Genomic DNA, 14361 nt, shown 5'->3' with positions numbered 1-14361 from the left:
ACTGGTTTCGCTAAATGCCTTTCTTTTCAACCTGTGATGACCACATTAGCTTGTCAGCTGAAAATACCTGACATTGTAAAAATAATTAGATACAGATATGTACATATTTTTAATCCCTTCCTCTCTCCTTCAGTTTCTGTTTCTCAAAACAGATAGCTGAATTATCAGACTCTGTCAGGTTTTAATAATTGATGTGCATGCTGTAATCTCATGGCTACCAAGCACCATTTTAAGCTATGACATTGCATTTGCTCTCTCTCTCTCCCTATATATATATATATATATATATATATATATATATATATATATATATATATATATATGTATATATGTATATATACATACAGTGGTGTGAAAAACTATTTGCCCCCTTCCTGATTTCTTATTCTTTTGCATGTTTGTCACACAAAATGTTTCTGATCATCAAACACATTTAACCATTAGTCAAATATAACACAAGTAAACACAAAATGCAGTTTTTAAATGATGGTTTTATTATTTAGGAGAAAAAATCCAAACCTACATGGCCCTGTGTGAAAAAGTAATTGCCCCTTGTTAAAAATCACCTAACTGTGGTGTATCACACCTGAGTTCAATTTCCGTAGCCAACCCAGGCCTGATTACTGCCACACCTGTTTCAATCAAGAAATCACTTCAATAGGAGCTGCCTGACACAGAGAAGTAGACCAAAAGCACCTCAAAAGCTAGACATCATGCCAAGATCCAAAGAAATTCAGGAACAAATGAGAACAGAAGTCATTGAGATCTATCAGTCTGGTAAAGGTTATAAAGCCATTTCTAAAGCTTTGGGACTCCAGCGAACCACAGTGAGAGCCATTATCCACAAATGGCAAAAACATGGAACAGTGGTGAACCTTCCCAGGAGTGGCCAGCCGACCAAAATTACCCCAAGAGCGCAGAGACGACTCATCCGAGAGGTCACAAAGACCCCAGGACAACGTCTAAAGAACTGCAGGCCTCACTTGCCTCAATTAAGGTCAGTGTTCACGACTCCACCATAAGAAAGAGACTGGGCAAAAACGGCCTGCATGGCAGATTTCCAAGACGCAAACCACTGTTAAGCAAAAGAACATTAGGGCTCGTCTCAATTTTGCTAAGAAACATCTCAATGATTGCCAAGACTTTTGGGAAAATACCTTGTGGACTGATGAGACAAAAGTTGAACTTTTGGAAGGCAAATGTCCCGTTACATCTGGCATAAAAGGAACACAGCATTTCAGAAAAGAACATCATACCAACAGTAAAATATGGTGGTGGTAGTGTGATGGTCTGGGGTTGTTTTGCTGCTTCAGGACCTGGAAGGCTTGCTGTGATAGATGGAACCATGAATTCTACTGTCTACCAAAAAATCCTGAAGGAGAATGTCCGGCCATCTGTTCGTCAACTCAAGCTGAAGCGATCTTGGGTGCTGCAACAGGACAATGACCCAAAACACACCAGCAAATCCACCTCTGAATGGCTGAAGAAAAACAAAATGAAGACTTTGGAGTGGCCTAGTCAAAGTCCTGACCTGAATCCAATTGAGATGCTATGGCATGACCTTAAAAAGGCGGTTCATGCTAGAAAACCCTCAAATAAAGCTGAATTACAACAATTCTGCAAAGATGAGTAGGCCAAAATTCCTCCAGAGCGCTGTAAAAGACTCACTGCAAGTTATCGCAAACGCTTGATTGCAGTTATTGCTGCTAAGGGTGGCCCAACCAGTTATTAGGTTCAGGGGGCAATTACTTTTTCACACAGGGCCATGTAGGTTTGGATTTTTTTTCTCCTTAAATAATAAAAACCATCATTTAAAAACTGCATTTTGTGTTTACTTGTGTTATATTTGACTAATGGTTAAATGTGTTTGATGATCAGAAACATTTTGTGTGACAAACATGCAAAAGAATAAGAAATCAGGAAGGGGGCAAATAGTTTTTCACACCACTGTATATATATATATATATATATATATATAAATTAGAAGCAGCTTAAGCAACCTGTTTTTTCAAAATATTTTTGTTTTGTGTCTCCTCTAGTTTTATTTTAGCTTCTCTCCATTTCTTTGTATTGCATCAGTAAGCACAGCACTTGCACTCAGACTGTTTCACACGAGTAAAGACAGAGCTTATCATTCATTACTGTGCTAATCGCTTATCATCCGTGTGCATATATTGTACTCTTTTACATCGTTTGTAATAGCTGCAAATACACCTCTACAGGCTTTTTCTTGTCTATAATAGCCTATGAGCAGGGTGGGCAGTGTCGGTCCTGGAGGGCTGCAGGTTTTCCTTTCAACCCAATTGCTAAATTAGACACCAGTCCTTGCCAATCTCAGATCTTATTTAATATATTGGCTTCTTTAGTCCACGATGTTAGGTTCTTATATTGTAGATTTTTGTTCCTTTCCAAGGAAATCATCCAAATAATTTGAAGCCTAAAATGGATCATTTTCAGTGTGTCACATTTTTCTCTTAAGTGTTTTATTAAACCTAATAGTGCGCGATGAATCCACACAGGTGTGGACTTAGAGGGGGAACTGCTGGCTCCTTCATCATGTTGCTAATAAAGAGCAATTAATGAAAATGAGCAATTAAGGGTGGGGGACCTTACCAAGCAAGACCACAAAGACCATCAGCCAAAACCTGCGGCCCTCCAGGACCGACATTGCCCACCACTGCTCTATAATGTGTGCGGGTACCTATTTTATAACATATATCACATACTAAGTACAGCTTTTGTGGACAGACAGCTCAAATTTTGCATCCAGTGCCCTTAACAGCCCTTTGAATCCTGATTTCTGGATGGCCTAGCCAGGTAGTTTACATGGCTGCTGTCAGAAAAGAATCTGTGGGGCGCTTGACATTCTGAGGCGGGCGGTGACATTTTGTTGGACATGAAGCCATTTAAACTACCCAGCAAAGCTTTATTCTCATTTTTAATGCGGATAAACAATGAAGTAACATCTCCTTATTAATTCCCCATTATAAAATCACACACGTTTTTGTTGATTGCATTCATGTTGTATTATCCCATGACTAACCTTTGCTCACAAATTAATAAGGTTATATATTTGACTTTCTGCAAATGTCACCAAAACAATGTAGTATAGCGCCCCTGGTTCCAGACCCGGAGAAGGACCTGCTCCTCAGGTGGCCATAGGGTGCCATAGAGAGTGAGGATGCGTGGAGAAGCCGGCCATGAAACACGAATGCAGGAGCGGCTGTGGGGCTGGGATGGGGGAATCGCACAGACACAGCACTCAAAGAGCACTTCGGCTAAAGCCCACTGACCTGGGTGCTTTGGCTGCAGCTGAGCCTCTGATGTGTTTATGGAGCCCAGGTAACGCCAGGTGAGTGGAGTGAGGTGAGGCTGGCAGTTTGTGTGCACAGGCAGCTGTTGATTTCGATGGAAGGAGCAGTCAAGGAGGGCAGTAGTGGGTTCAGCTGGTGAAGAAACTTCAGTACTATACAATTTTCTCCTTCCCCTGCACCCCAGAGAATTTATGAATGTTCATTCAAAATGAATGTGCAACATGTCGAATATCTGTTATTTTAATTAGGAAGCTCAATTAATCTCCTATACAAAAATACATATAAAAAAAATAAAGAAACCTGATACACAAGCACTGAATAATTCACAGAGAAGAAAATTCAGAAGGCTGCTGTTCGTATTCCCACTTGCAACGTTTCAGAGATGGGAGTAGATTCATATCTAGTAGCATGGATCGTAGACTATCTTACAGACAGACCTCAGTATGTGTGTCTCAGGAACTGCAGGTCTGACATTGTGGTCAGCAGGGGACTGGACTTTCTCTGGTCCTGTTAGGCCAACATACATCGGATTTCCAATACGACTCAGAGTCCTGCCACGTGCAAAAGTTTGGTGACAACACTGCTATCGTGGGCTGCATCAGGAGTGGGCAGGAGGAAGAGTATAGGAAGCTAATCAAGGACTTTGTTAAATGGTGCGACTCAAACCACTTACACCTGAACACCAGCAAAACAAAGGAACTGGTGGTGGATTTTAGGAGGACCAGACCTCTCATGGACCCCGTGATCATCAGAGGTGACTGTGTGCAGAGGGTGCAGACCTATAAATACCTGGGAGAGCAGCTGGATGATAAATTGGACTGGACTGCCAATACTGATGCTCTATGTAAGAAAGGTCAGAGCAGACTATACTTTCTGAGAAGGTTGGCATCCTTCACCATCTGCAATAAGATGCTGCAGATGTTCTACCAGACAGTTGTGGCGAGTGCCCTCTTCTACATGGTGGTGTGCTGTGGAGGCAGCATAAAGAAGAGGGACGCCTCATGCCTGGACAAACTGGTGAGGAAGGCAGGCTCTATTGTAGGCATGGAGCTGGACAGTTTGACATCCGTGGCAGATCGTTGGGCACTGAGCAGGCTCCTGTCAATCATGGAGAATCCACTGCATCCACTGAACAGGATCATCTCCAGACAGAGGAGTAGCTTAAGTGACAGACTTTTGTCACCGTCCTGCTCCACTGACAGACTGAGGAGATCGCTCCTACCCACACTATGCGACTCTTCAGTTCCAACCGGGGGGTTAAACGTTAACATTATACAAAGTTATTGTCTGTTATACCTGCATTTTTATTACTCTTTAATTTAATATCGTTTATTTTTATCAGTATGCTGCTGCTGCAGTATGGGAATTACCCTTGGGAGTAATAAAGTATCTATCTATCTATCTATCTATCTATCTATCTATCTATCTATCTATCTATCTATCTATCTATCTATCTATCTATCTATCTATCTATCTATCATATAGTGCCTTTCTATCTATCTATCTATCTATCTATCTATCTATCTATCTATCTATCTATCTATCTATCTATCTATCTATCTATCTATCATATAGTGCCTTTCTATCTATCTATCTATCTATCTATCTATCTATCTATCTATCTATCTATCTATCTATCTATCTATCTATCTATCTAGGAATGGACACCGTGTTAAATGGATGTATGAGAATTTATTCTGCGTGGCCATCTGACTCCTGCTGTGATGTGAATTACCGGTTTATCTGACTCTCAGCCCCAGGGAAAACCAAACTATGCAAACAACAGCACCAACCCTGCCTGTTGTAAACGCTTCTTCTTTAGATCCACACTCCCAAGATTTTTCTCATGATATTCACCGCCAGGCAATGTTTGCAGAATCGATGTAGACACATTTAGAAAGAGCGCTATGGGGCATTGTTGATTTTATTCAATGCTCAAAAGAAGTTGTGGAAAATTAGATAAAAGGTACTGAACATCAAGATATTGGATTTTTGTGAGTTGATTTTAATTAAATATCGAATCATTTCGAAAATTTGATATATTGTCCAGCCCTAAGAGTAATCGCAGTTCAGTTCAGTTTTGTCTAGTGCTCCACTCTGAGTGCAGGCCCAGGTCGCTGTGACAAATCAGTCATTTTCTAACCAAGCTTAGTCCAGAGCAGGGTCTTGGTGGGAACCCCTCTTAATTCTTTGGATTTTTATTTCTCATTGGCTGAGCTTTCAAAGTAGCAACTTCCTTATAATATACGACATGCCTTATGGAAACAGTTGAATTTCAGCAGTAACATTAAGTTTATTGGATTAACAGAAAATATGCAATATGCATTATAACAAAATTAGACAGGTGTGTAAATATGGGAACCCCAACAGAGATATGACATCAGTACTTAGTGGAGCCTCCTTTTGCCTCTCGACGCTGTCCATTTATAGCCTCTGATGAGTGTCTGGATTCTGGATGGAGGTATTTCTGACCATTCTTCATACAAAGTCTCTCCAGTTCAGTTCAATGTGATGGCTGCCAAGCATGGACAGCCTGCTTCAAATCATCCCAGAGATTTTCAGTGTTTGATATTCAAGTGTTTTGGGTCGTTTTCTTGTTGGAATATCCAACCCCTACGTAACTTCAACTTTGTGACTGATGCTTGAACATTATCCCGAAGAATTTGTTGATATTGGGTTGAATTCATCCGACCCTCGACTTTAACAAGGGCCCCAGTTCCTGAACTGGCCACACAGCCCCACAGCATGATGGGACCTCCACCAGATTTAACAGGAGGTAGCAGGTGTTTTTCTTGGAATGTGGTGTTCTTCTTCTGCCATGCAAATCACTTTTTTTATGACCAAATAACTCCATTTTTGTCTCATCAGTCCAATGCACTTTGTTCCAAAATGAATTTGGCTTGTCTAAATAAGCATTGGCATACAACAAGTGACTCTGTTTGTGACGTGAGTGCAGAAAGGGCTTCTTTCTCATCACCCCGCCATACTGATGTTCTTTGTGCAAATGGCGCTGAATTGTAGAACGATGTACAGATACACCATCTGCAGCAAGATGTTCTTGCAGGTCTTTGGAGGTGATCTGTGGGTTGTCTGTACTCCTTCTCACAATCCTGCTCATATGCCACTCCTGTATTTCTCTTGGCCTGTCAGACCTGAGGTTTAACAACAACTGTGCCTGTGGCCTTCCATTTCCTGATTCCATTCCTTACACTTGAAACTGACAGTTTAAACCTCTGAGAGAGCTTTTTGTAGCCTTCCCCTAAACCATGAGACTCAACAATCTTTGTGTTCAGATCTTTGTAGAGTTGCTCTGAGGATCCCATGCTGTCTGTCACTCTTCAGAGGAGAGTCAAAGGGAAGGAAGCACAACTTGCAATTGACCACCTTAAATACATTTGGACACTCCTGTCTATGAAGTTCAAGGCTTAACCAGCTAATCCAACCAATTTGGTGTTGCAAGTCATCAGCATTGAGCAGATACAGGCCTTCAAATCAGCACAATGACAAGGGGACCCACATTTGTGTACAGCCAGTTTTTCATATTTGATTTCATTTCATACACCTAAATGCTGCTTCTATAAAAATCTTTGTTCGGAAAACACCCCAGTGCTCAGATGTTCCTATGAAATGAGAGACATACCACTGGTATCTTTTTTGTTGAAAGGTGAGGAAATTATTATGCAGGCTGAGAGGGGTTCCCAAACTTCAACTTCAACTTTCATATGACTGTATTATCACATTTGTCTAAAACAGATTGAATCCCTACCAGAAGAAGCTCTGTTCTGTCACTATTCCATTTTGGAAAATTAGCAGACAGCCAGGATTAGACGTTCAGAGAGCAAAGAAGGTGGAAGAGTGGAGTCGGGCTTAGTAGACAGATAGAGCTAGGGAGGGTCGTCAGCAGAGAAGTGGAAATGAATATTAAATTTCCTAAAGATATGACTAAGGGGCAGAAGGTAAATAATAAATAGAAGGGTGGCCCGAGACAGACCACTAACAACTTGGCAAACTTGTGATCTACCATTTTTTAATTGTACAAACTGTGTACGATCCGAGCAGGCCCGCACCTAGGAAATTCTGGGCCCCAGGCAGCTGACGGAGTTTGGGCCCCTTTCGTGTTTCAAATATGTGCGTATATTTTAAAATGACACTTATTTTCAAAAAAGGGCGGGCCCCTGACAAGTGTCATGGTTGTCCCCCCCCCTAGGTGCGGGCCTGATCCGAGGGATAAAATTTAAACCAGCCTTGCGGAGTGCCAATAATACCAATCGATTTTAATCTCTCAAGGAAAATATCAGGAGAGAGTGTGTCAAAGGCAGAGCTCAGATCAAGGAGCACAAGTATGGCAGAGTCGGCTGCCATCAGCAGATCATTGGTGATTTTCACTGCGCTGTGAAATGGACGACAGCCAAGGGACTGAAATCGTTCAAACAAATGATTGCCCTGAAGGTAAGAGTGGACCTGCTCAGCAACCGTTTTTGAAAGGAAAGGTAAATTTGAGATTGAATAACAACAACAAACGCAACATTTCTTTCTTTCTTGAAATTTTATTAATTTTATTGCAATCATTCCATACAAATCAATCCATTTTTACAAAAAGTAAAATTAAGAACAAGTCGACCCCCACCTCTGAGAGAGAGAGCAAGGCAAACAGCGTAAAATTGAAGGCTTGTAAACATACCTAAATTAATAAGTTTGATAAGCCAATAGAGACGAATGCAGAAGACAAAGAAATGCAGAAATAATTGCTTCCTCTGTGCTTTCTAAACTTATTTTAAAATATTACTGATTAGATCCTGCCATGTTTTGAAAAAAGTCTGTACGGATCCTTTAACTGAGTATTTGATTTTTTCCAATTTCAAATAGTATAACACATCGGTTTCCCACTGACTTAAAAGAGGAGAGTTTGGGTTCTTCCAGTTTATTAGAATAAGTCTGCGTGCCAACAGTGTAGTGAATGCAATCACAATTTGTTTGTCCTTCTCCACTTTAAGCCCCTCTGGAAGAACAGCAAACACAGCTGTAAATGGGTTAGGAGGGATTGTGAGTCCAACGTTGTCTGACAGGTAATTAAAAATTTTGGTCCAGAATGATGTTAATTTGGTGCAGGCCCAGAACATGTGACCTAGTGAGGCTGGGGCTTGGTTGCTGCTTTCGCAGGTTGGATCTCACCCTGGAAACAGTTTGGAGAGTTTTAGTCGAGACAGATGTGCTCGATATATAATTTTGAGTTGTATAATTGTATGCTTTGCACATATGGAGCTCGAGTGAATTCTCTGCATTGCTACTTTCCACTCCTTTTCTGATATATTAATTGAGAGATCTTTTTCCCAGTGTCCTCTTGGATCTTTGAAAGGAAGGGATTGTAAAATGATTTTATATATTGCAGAGATGGCGTCTAATTCCTTGAGATTGAGCAATACTTTTTCCGGCGTGGATGAGGGTGCAAGATGAGGAAAATCTGGAAGGTTCTGTTTCACAAAGTTCCTGATTTGAAGATAGTGAAAGAAATGTGTAGCTGGAATGTTAAATTTGGAATGTAATTGTTCATAGGATGCAAAGACGTTGTCTATATAAAGATCTCTGAGCAAGTTAATCACAATTTTTTTCCAGATATTAAAAACTGCACATGTTTGCGAAGGTTGAAAGAGGTGGTTCTCTTGAAGAGGTGCCACAGATAAAAGCTTTAAACATTTATTTCTATAACACAGTTTCATACAAATGATGTAGCTCAAAGTGCTTTACAGGATGAAGAAAGAAAAAATATTAAAGTCAAATAAAGGCAATACTAATTAACATACAATCAAAGTAAGGTCTGATGACAAGAGAGGACAGAAAAAAAAAAAAAACTCCAGACATCTGGAGAAAAAAAAAACAAAATCTGCAGGAGTTCTGAGGCCATGAGGACACCCAGCCTCCTTAACATTAATGATCTCAGGTTTTCAGGCTCCACGTGGAAGAATTAGACAATGCTGGTCATTTGGACATCTGGCCTTCAACCCATCAATGTAGAGACATCACGGTGCTTTGACTAGGTGGTGGTGGCGCAGATAACCACCACAGGAAACCTGAAAAAGAACAGAAGAGAAAGTATATAAATAATGAATGAATAAATAAATAAATAATTATTATTTAGCTTGTAGATTGCACAGCCTATCAGTCAATCTATCAATAAATATGTATTGAGCAGATATTTCAAAAGTAACTTAAAGAGCTGGCAGGAAGCATGGAATAGCATGATAGCACTTGGCAGAAAAGACCCCCAAAAGGATTTTTTAGCACACCTGTGGTGGAAGAGCGCCTCCTGGAGGGGATTTTTCATGATGGCATCCGATCCTCTTTTTCCACCACAGCTTCCAGTGTGTCCAGAGTTGGCCCTGTGATGGTGCGGACTCTCCTGATAAGTTTATTCAGGTGTTGCGCTTCTTTTGAGCTCAGGTTGCTTCTCCGCCACACAGGCTACTATGGACTGGTAGGACATTTCCAGCGGTTTGGTGCACACATCGAAAGACCTGAGCGAGTCCATTCTATAATAGTTTTGTGGTTAATTTCACACTTTCACTTTTCATTGTTCCTTACCCACTCTGACGTTTTTTAATATGGAGTTCACTCTCTCACTGTTAATTGTTCATTTCAGACTTTGGATTTGTATTGCTAATTTTGTACTGTTTGATATGCCACTAATGCATGACGGGCTGGACACCACCATATTTCAAAGTTCTGTATTTTGCAATAAGCCTACAAGCCAATCAAAAGCAATATATTTTTTAACATCCCCAAGGGTTAAGTCATGTTAAGGTTTTAGTTATTTTCAAAACTCTTCCAGTCGTTACAGATTTCCAGGAGAATGGCAGCTTCTCCCGATCCTCTTCTGCTCTTCAGTGCAGACTGCAGCAGGAACAGGACAAGGAGAAGGTAAAGAAATCAATAAGAGGATCTGAGAATTTGACAGCAGCTTCTTTGGAGTGTAGTTCTCTTCCTGAGAGAGACGCCATCAATATTGACAAACAACAAGGAAGAATACAGACCAAGAGGCTCTAAGCCAGTAGTTCTCAAACCGTGGGGCGCAAAGCAACAAAAAAGGGGGCACGAATGTTGCCATATGTGGCGTAATTTCTCTATTCATAGGGAAATTTTAAACTTCTAGCAGTGTATCGGCAGCAAAAATTATAGGAATAAATTTGAATAGGGTTTCAAAAAAACATTGGGGGGGGCTCGATTAAAACTGTTATGAAAACTCTGGTCGCAAATACTTAAAGGTTGAGAAACGCTGCTCTGAGTGCTGGCCAAGAGTGCAGACAAACTCTTAAAAACAAATCTGAATGTAATGATCTCAGTTTGATTCATTCAAGACAGAAGACAAATTGCTATTCTTAATGTGGCAAACAATTCACTGATAGTGATGCTGTCTATACGCACATAAGAATTCATACTGGAGAAAAAGCTCTTTGCTGTTCAGAATGTGGTGAACAACTTTCTGACATATATAGTCAGCAAAGACATAAAAGAATCCACAGTTTAGAAAAGCACCATGGCTGTTCCGAATGTGGGAAAAGATTCAATAAAAGGAGCCATCTTCAGAGGCACACAAGAATTCATACTGGAGAAAGTCATATTGCTGTTCTGAGTGTGGGAAATGATTCACTGACAGTAGCAATCTCCACAGACACAAGAACCCACTCTGGAGAAAAGCCCTATGGCTGTGCTGAATGTGGGAAAAGATTCATTAAAAGTAGCCAAATAAGTCCACAAATTAAGTTATGTGTGATAAAGTGGAATGACACAAGGAATAAGTATTGAAAACGCTTACTAAAACTTATTTACTACTTAGTAGAAAAGCCATTGTTGGTGATGACAGCTTCAAGACGCCTCCTGTATGGAGACACAAGTCACGTCCATTGCTCAGGTGTGATTTGGGCCCATTCTTACACACAAACTGTTTTCAGATCTTGAAGGTTCTGGGGGTCTCTTCTATGAACTCTTCAGTTCTTTCCATCAATTTTCAATGTGATTCAAGTTGGGCGATTGACTGACTTGGCCATTCTAGCTGCTTGATTTTCTTTATTCTCTGACACCAATTGAGGGTTTCCTTGGCTGTGTGTTTGGGGTCCTCATCTTGCTGAAATGCCCCACATCCCACCCCGTTTCATCTTCAGTTCTCATCTTCAGTAGATGGCAGTAGATTCTTATTCAGAATGTACATTTCTCCATTCATCCTCCCTTCAATTCTATGACATTGGTCAGCCCCCCACACAGTGATGTTTCCCCCCCTCCAGCCTTCACTGTTGCTCTGGTATTTTTGGGGTGATGATGTGCAGTGCCATTTATTTCTGCTCCAAACCTGGTGTGTGCAAAGACATCCAGGGATTTTGCTGTCCTCTGACCAGACTCTATTCTCTCAGTTATTTCATTGGCTTCTCCAAATGTTGTTTAAATGAGCTTCAACTTGCTTTTTCTTCAGTGGTGGAGTCTTGTGTGGTGAGCGTGCATAGACGCCATGGCGGTGCAGTGCATGACACAACTGGACCTGCTCATTCCAGGTCTTTCTGAAGCCCTCCACAAGCAAAGCAAGTGTTCCTTGGCTCTTGGATGACTCTCCTAATTATTCTTTTGATAGAAATCTTGCGAGGAGCAGCTGGTCGTGGACAATTGATGGTGAAATGATGTTCTTTCCACTTGCGTATTACGGCCCCAACAGTGGTCACTGGAACATTCACAAGTTTAGACATCTGTCTGTTACCAATGCCATCAACGATAAGGGTGTCAAGGTCTTGAGAGAGCTCTCTGCTTGTACCCATTATGAGATGCTTCTTGTGTGCAACCATCAGAAAGAGAAACATTTTTATAGGCCATCAATTAGGACTCAACCAGCGGATATTCATTTGCACTGATTGGGGGGCTATCAGGACTGACAGACGTCAGCTGCGTTCTTAGTTTTCCAATACATAGTCCCCTGTGTCATTCCACATTATTACACATTTATGGACTTATTTATTTTGATTTCTTTGTATGTGTGGATTACTTGTTTTGTTACCGACATCTGGTGAAAATTTCATGTCAAAAGCCCCATTAGAAATATATTGACAGAGAAAAATAATGCATTCAACACTTATTTTCCCCACTGTGTATGTGTGTATATATATATATATATATATATATATATATATATATATATATATTGTCAAGGATGCCAGGGGCAACGACCCGGCCGGGACGCTGTGAGGGACCGGAGGAGGGTCAAAGCCCACCCTGGATCACGTGGGGGCCACCTTCTTGGTTGTTCTGGGGGCCACGGGTTGAGGGCATGGAAGCCCTACTCTGTAGGGGCCTGTGGTCACCGCCAGGAGGCGCCCCAATGCCTTGGGGACCTGTTGCCCCAGCACTTCCGCCACACCAGGAAGTACTGGGGGGAAGATTTAGGATGATGCCTGGAGAGCTGCCGGGAGGACAGCCGGCACTTCCGCCACGCTGGGGCGTGGCCAAGGGAGGAATGCCGGGAACACCTGGTGCTCATACGGGAACGGTATAAAAGGGGCCGTCTCCATTCATTCAGGGCTGGAGTCGGGAGGAGGCAGGACGAAGCACAGAGGAGGTGTGGAGGCGGCACGAACAGAGGCATTTGTGGCCAGGACTGTGTAATTGGGGATTGTGCACTGAATTGGGTCTGTGTGACCATTGTAAATATTGTAAATAAACGTGTGGTGGTTAAGAAACAACATGTCCACCTGTCTGTGTCCAGGCCAAGTCCACAATAATATATGTATATATATATATATATATATATATATATATATATATATATATATATATATATATATATATATATATATATATATATATATATATATATATATATATATGTATATATATATATATATTTAAATATATAGTGACTTATAGGGGGTGTGCTCTCACTCCCTTGAACCCCTGTCCACGACTCCAGACACCAAGTAAAAGTCCAAATGATGACTTTATTAAATTGCCACAGTGCACAAAGCACCCTCTCCTCCACTATATTCATAAATCAACAATACTCAATCACAAATACAATCCTCCAACTCCCAAACGCGTTGTCACCCTTCCACCCAGCTCAGCTCGCTGTCAGGGAGCTCCCGTAGTCCTTTTAAATATCCTGACCCGGAAGTGTTCTCAATCCCCAGTCCATGTGATCTTGTATCACTTCCAGGTCAGGTAAAATGTTCTTTTCTTCACCCCGGAAGCCCGTCGCTCTTCCTTTGATGAACTTCCAGGTTAAAGGGCACAAAGAAGTCTTGGCATTCTCTCGATGAGCTTCAACAGGTAGTCACCAGAAATGGTTTTCACCTCACAGGTGTGCCTTATCAGGGTTATTTAGTGGAATTTCTTGCTTTATCAATGGGGTTGGGATCAGCAGTTGTGTTGTGCAGAAGTCAGGTTAGATAGACGATCATTTATTTTTCAACAGGACAATGACCCCAAACACACCTCCAGGCTGTGTAAGGACTATTTGACCAAGAAGGAGAGTGATGGAGTGCTGCGGCAGATGACCTGGTTCAGAGGAGGCATAGAAATTCTTGAGCTTATAAAGACATTGATAAGAAACAATAGGAAGAGAGTAGATAGTTATCTTACAGGTATAGACAGAGGAGCATAACTGTGAGAAACTTAAAATGAATGACTTGTCACATTATCCGAGTTAGCAAGATTTTAAGGTGTGTATCACAGTGGTACTTAGTTAAAAAAATGTTTGAATATGAGTATACATCAATATGTCAGTCAGTCAGTCATTGTCCAACCCGCTATATCCTACACAGGGTCACGAGGATCTGCTGGAGCCAATCCCAGCCAGCACAGGGCGCAAGGCAGGAACTCCCCAGGAAATCCCCAGGCAGGGTGCCAGCGCACCGCAGGGCATATCAATATGTAAACATTAAAAAATATATTTTTTCCTTCATAGTCACCAGATAGACCCTCAGGATAGGCACACAACGTATTCACCTTTAAAATTATCACCATTTTTCGACCAAAATAATCTTTTCTCACAGTCTGTTCTGTAAATGCATGTTCT

General features: G+C 41.3%; 1 protein-coding gene across 1 annotated transcript in view; it reads right to left on the bottom strand.

Moving 5' to 3' along the window:
• The window catches only part of LOC120528149 (zinc finger protein 721-like), a 230053-nt gene that overhangs the window by 73731 nt on the left and 141961 nt on the right, over positions 1 to 14361 (bottom strand). The window lies entirely within an intron of this gene.

This window comes from Polypterus senegalus, chromosome 4 (genome assembly GCF_016835505.1).
Source record: "Polypterus senegalus isolate Bchr_013 chromosome 4, ASM1683550v1, whole genome shotgun sequence".
Lineage (NCBI taxonomy): Eukaryota > Metazoa > Chordata > Cladistia > Polypteriformes > Polypteridae > Polypterus > Polypterus senegalus.
This window is presented reverse-complemented; position numbering and strand designations above follow the sequence as displayed.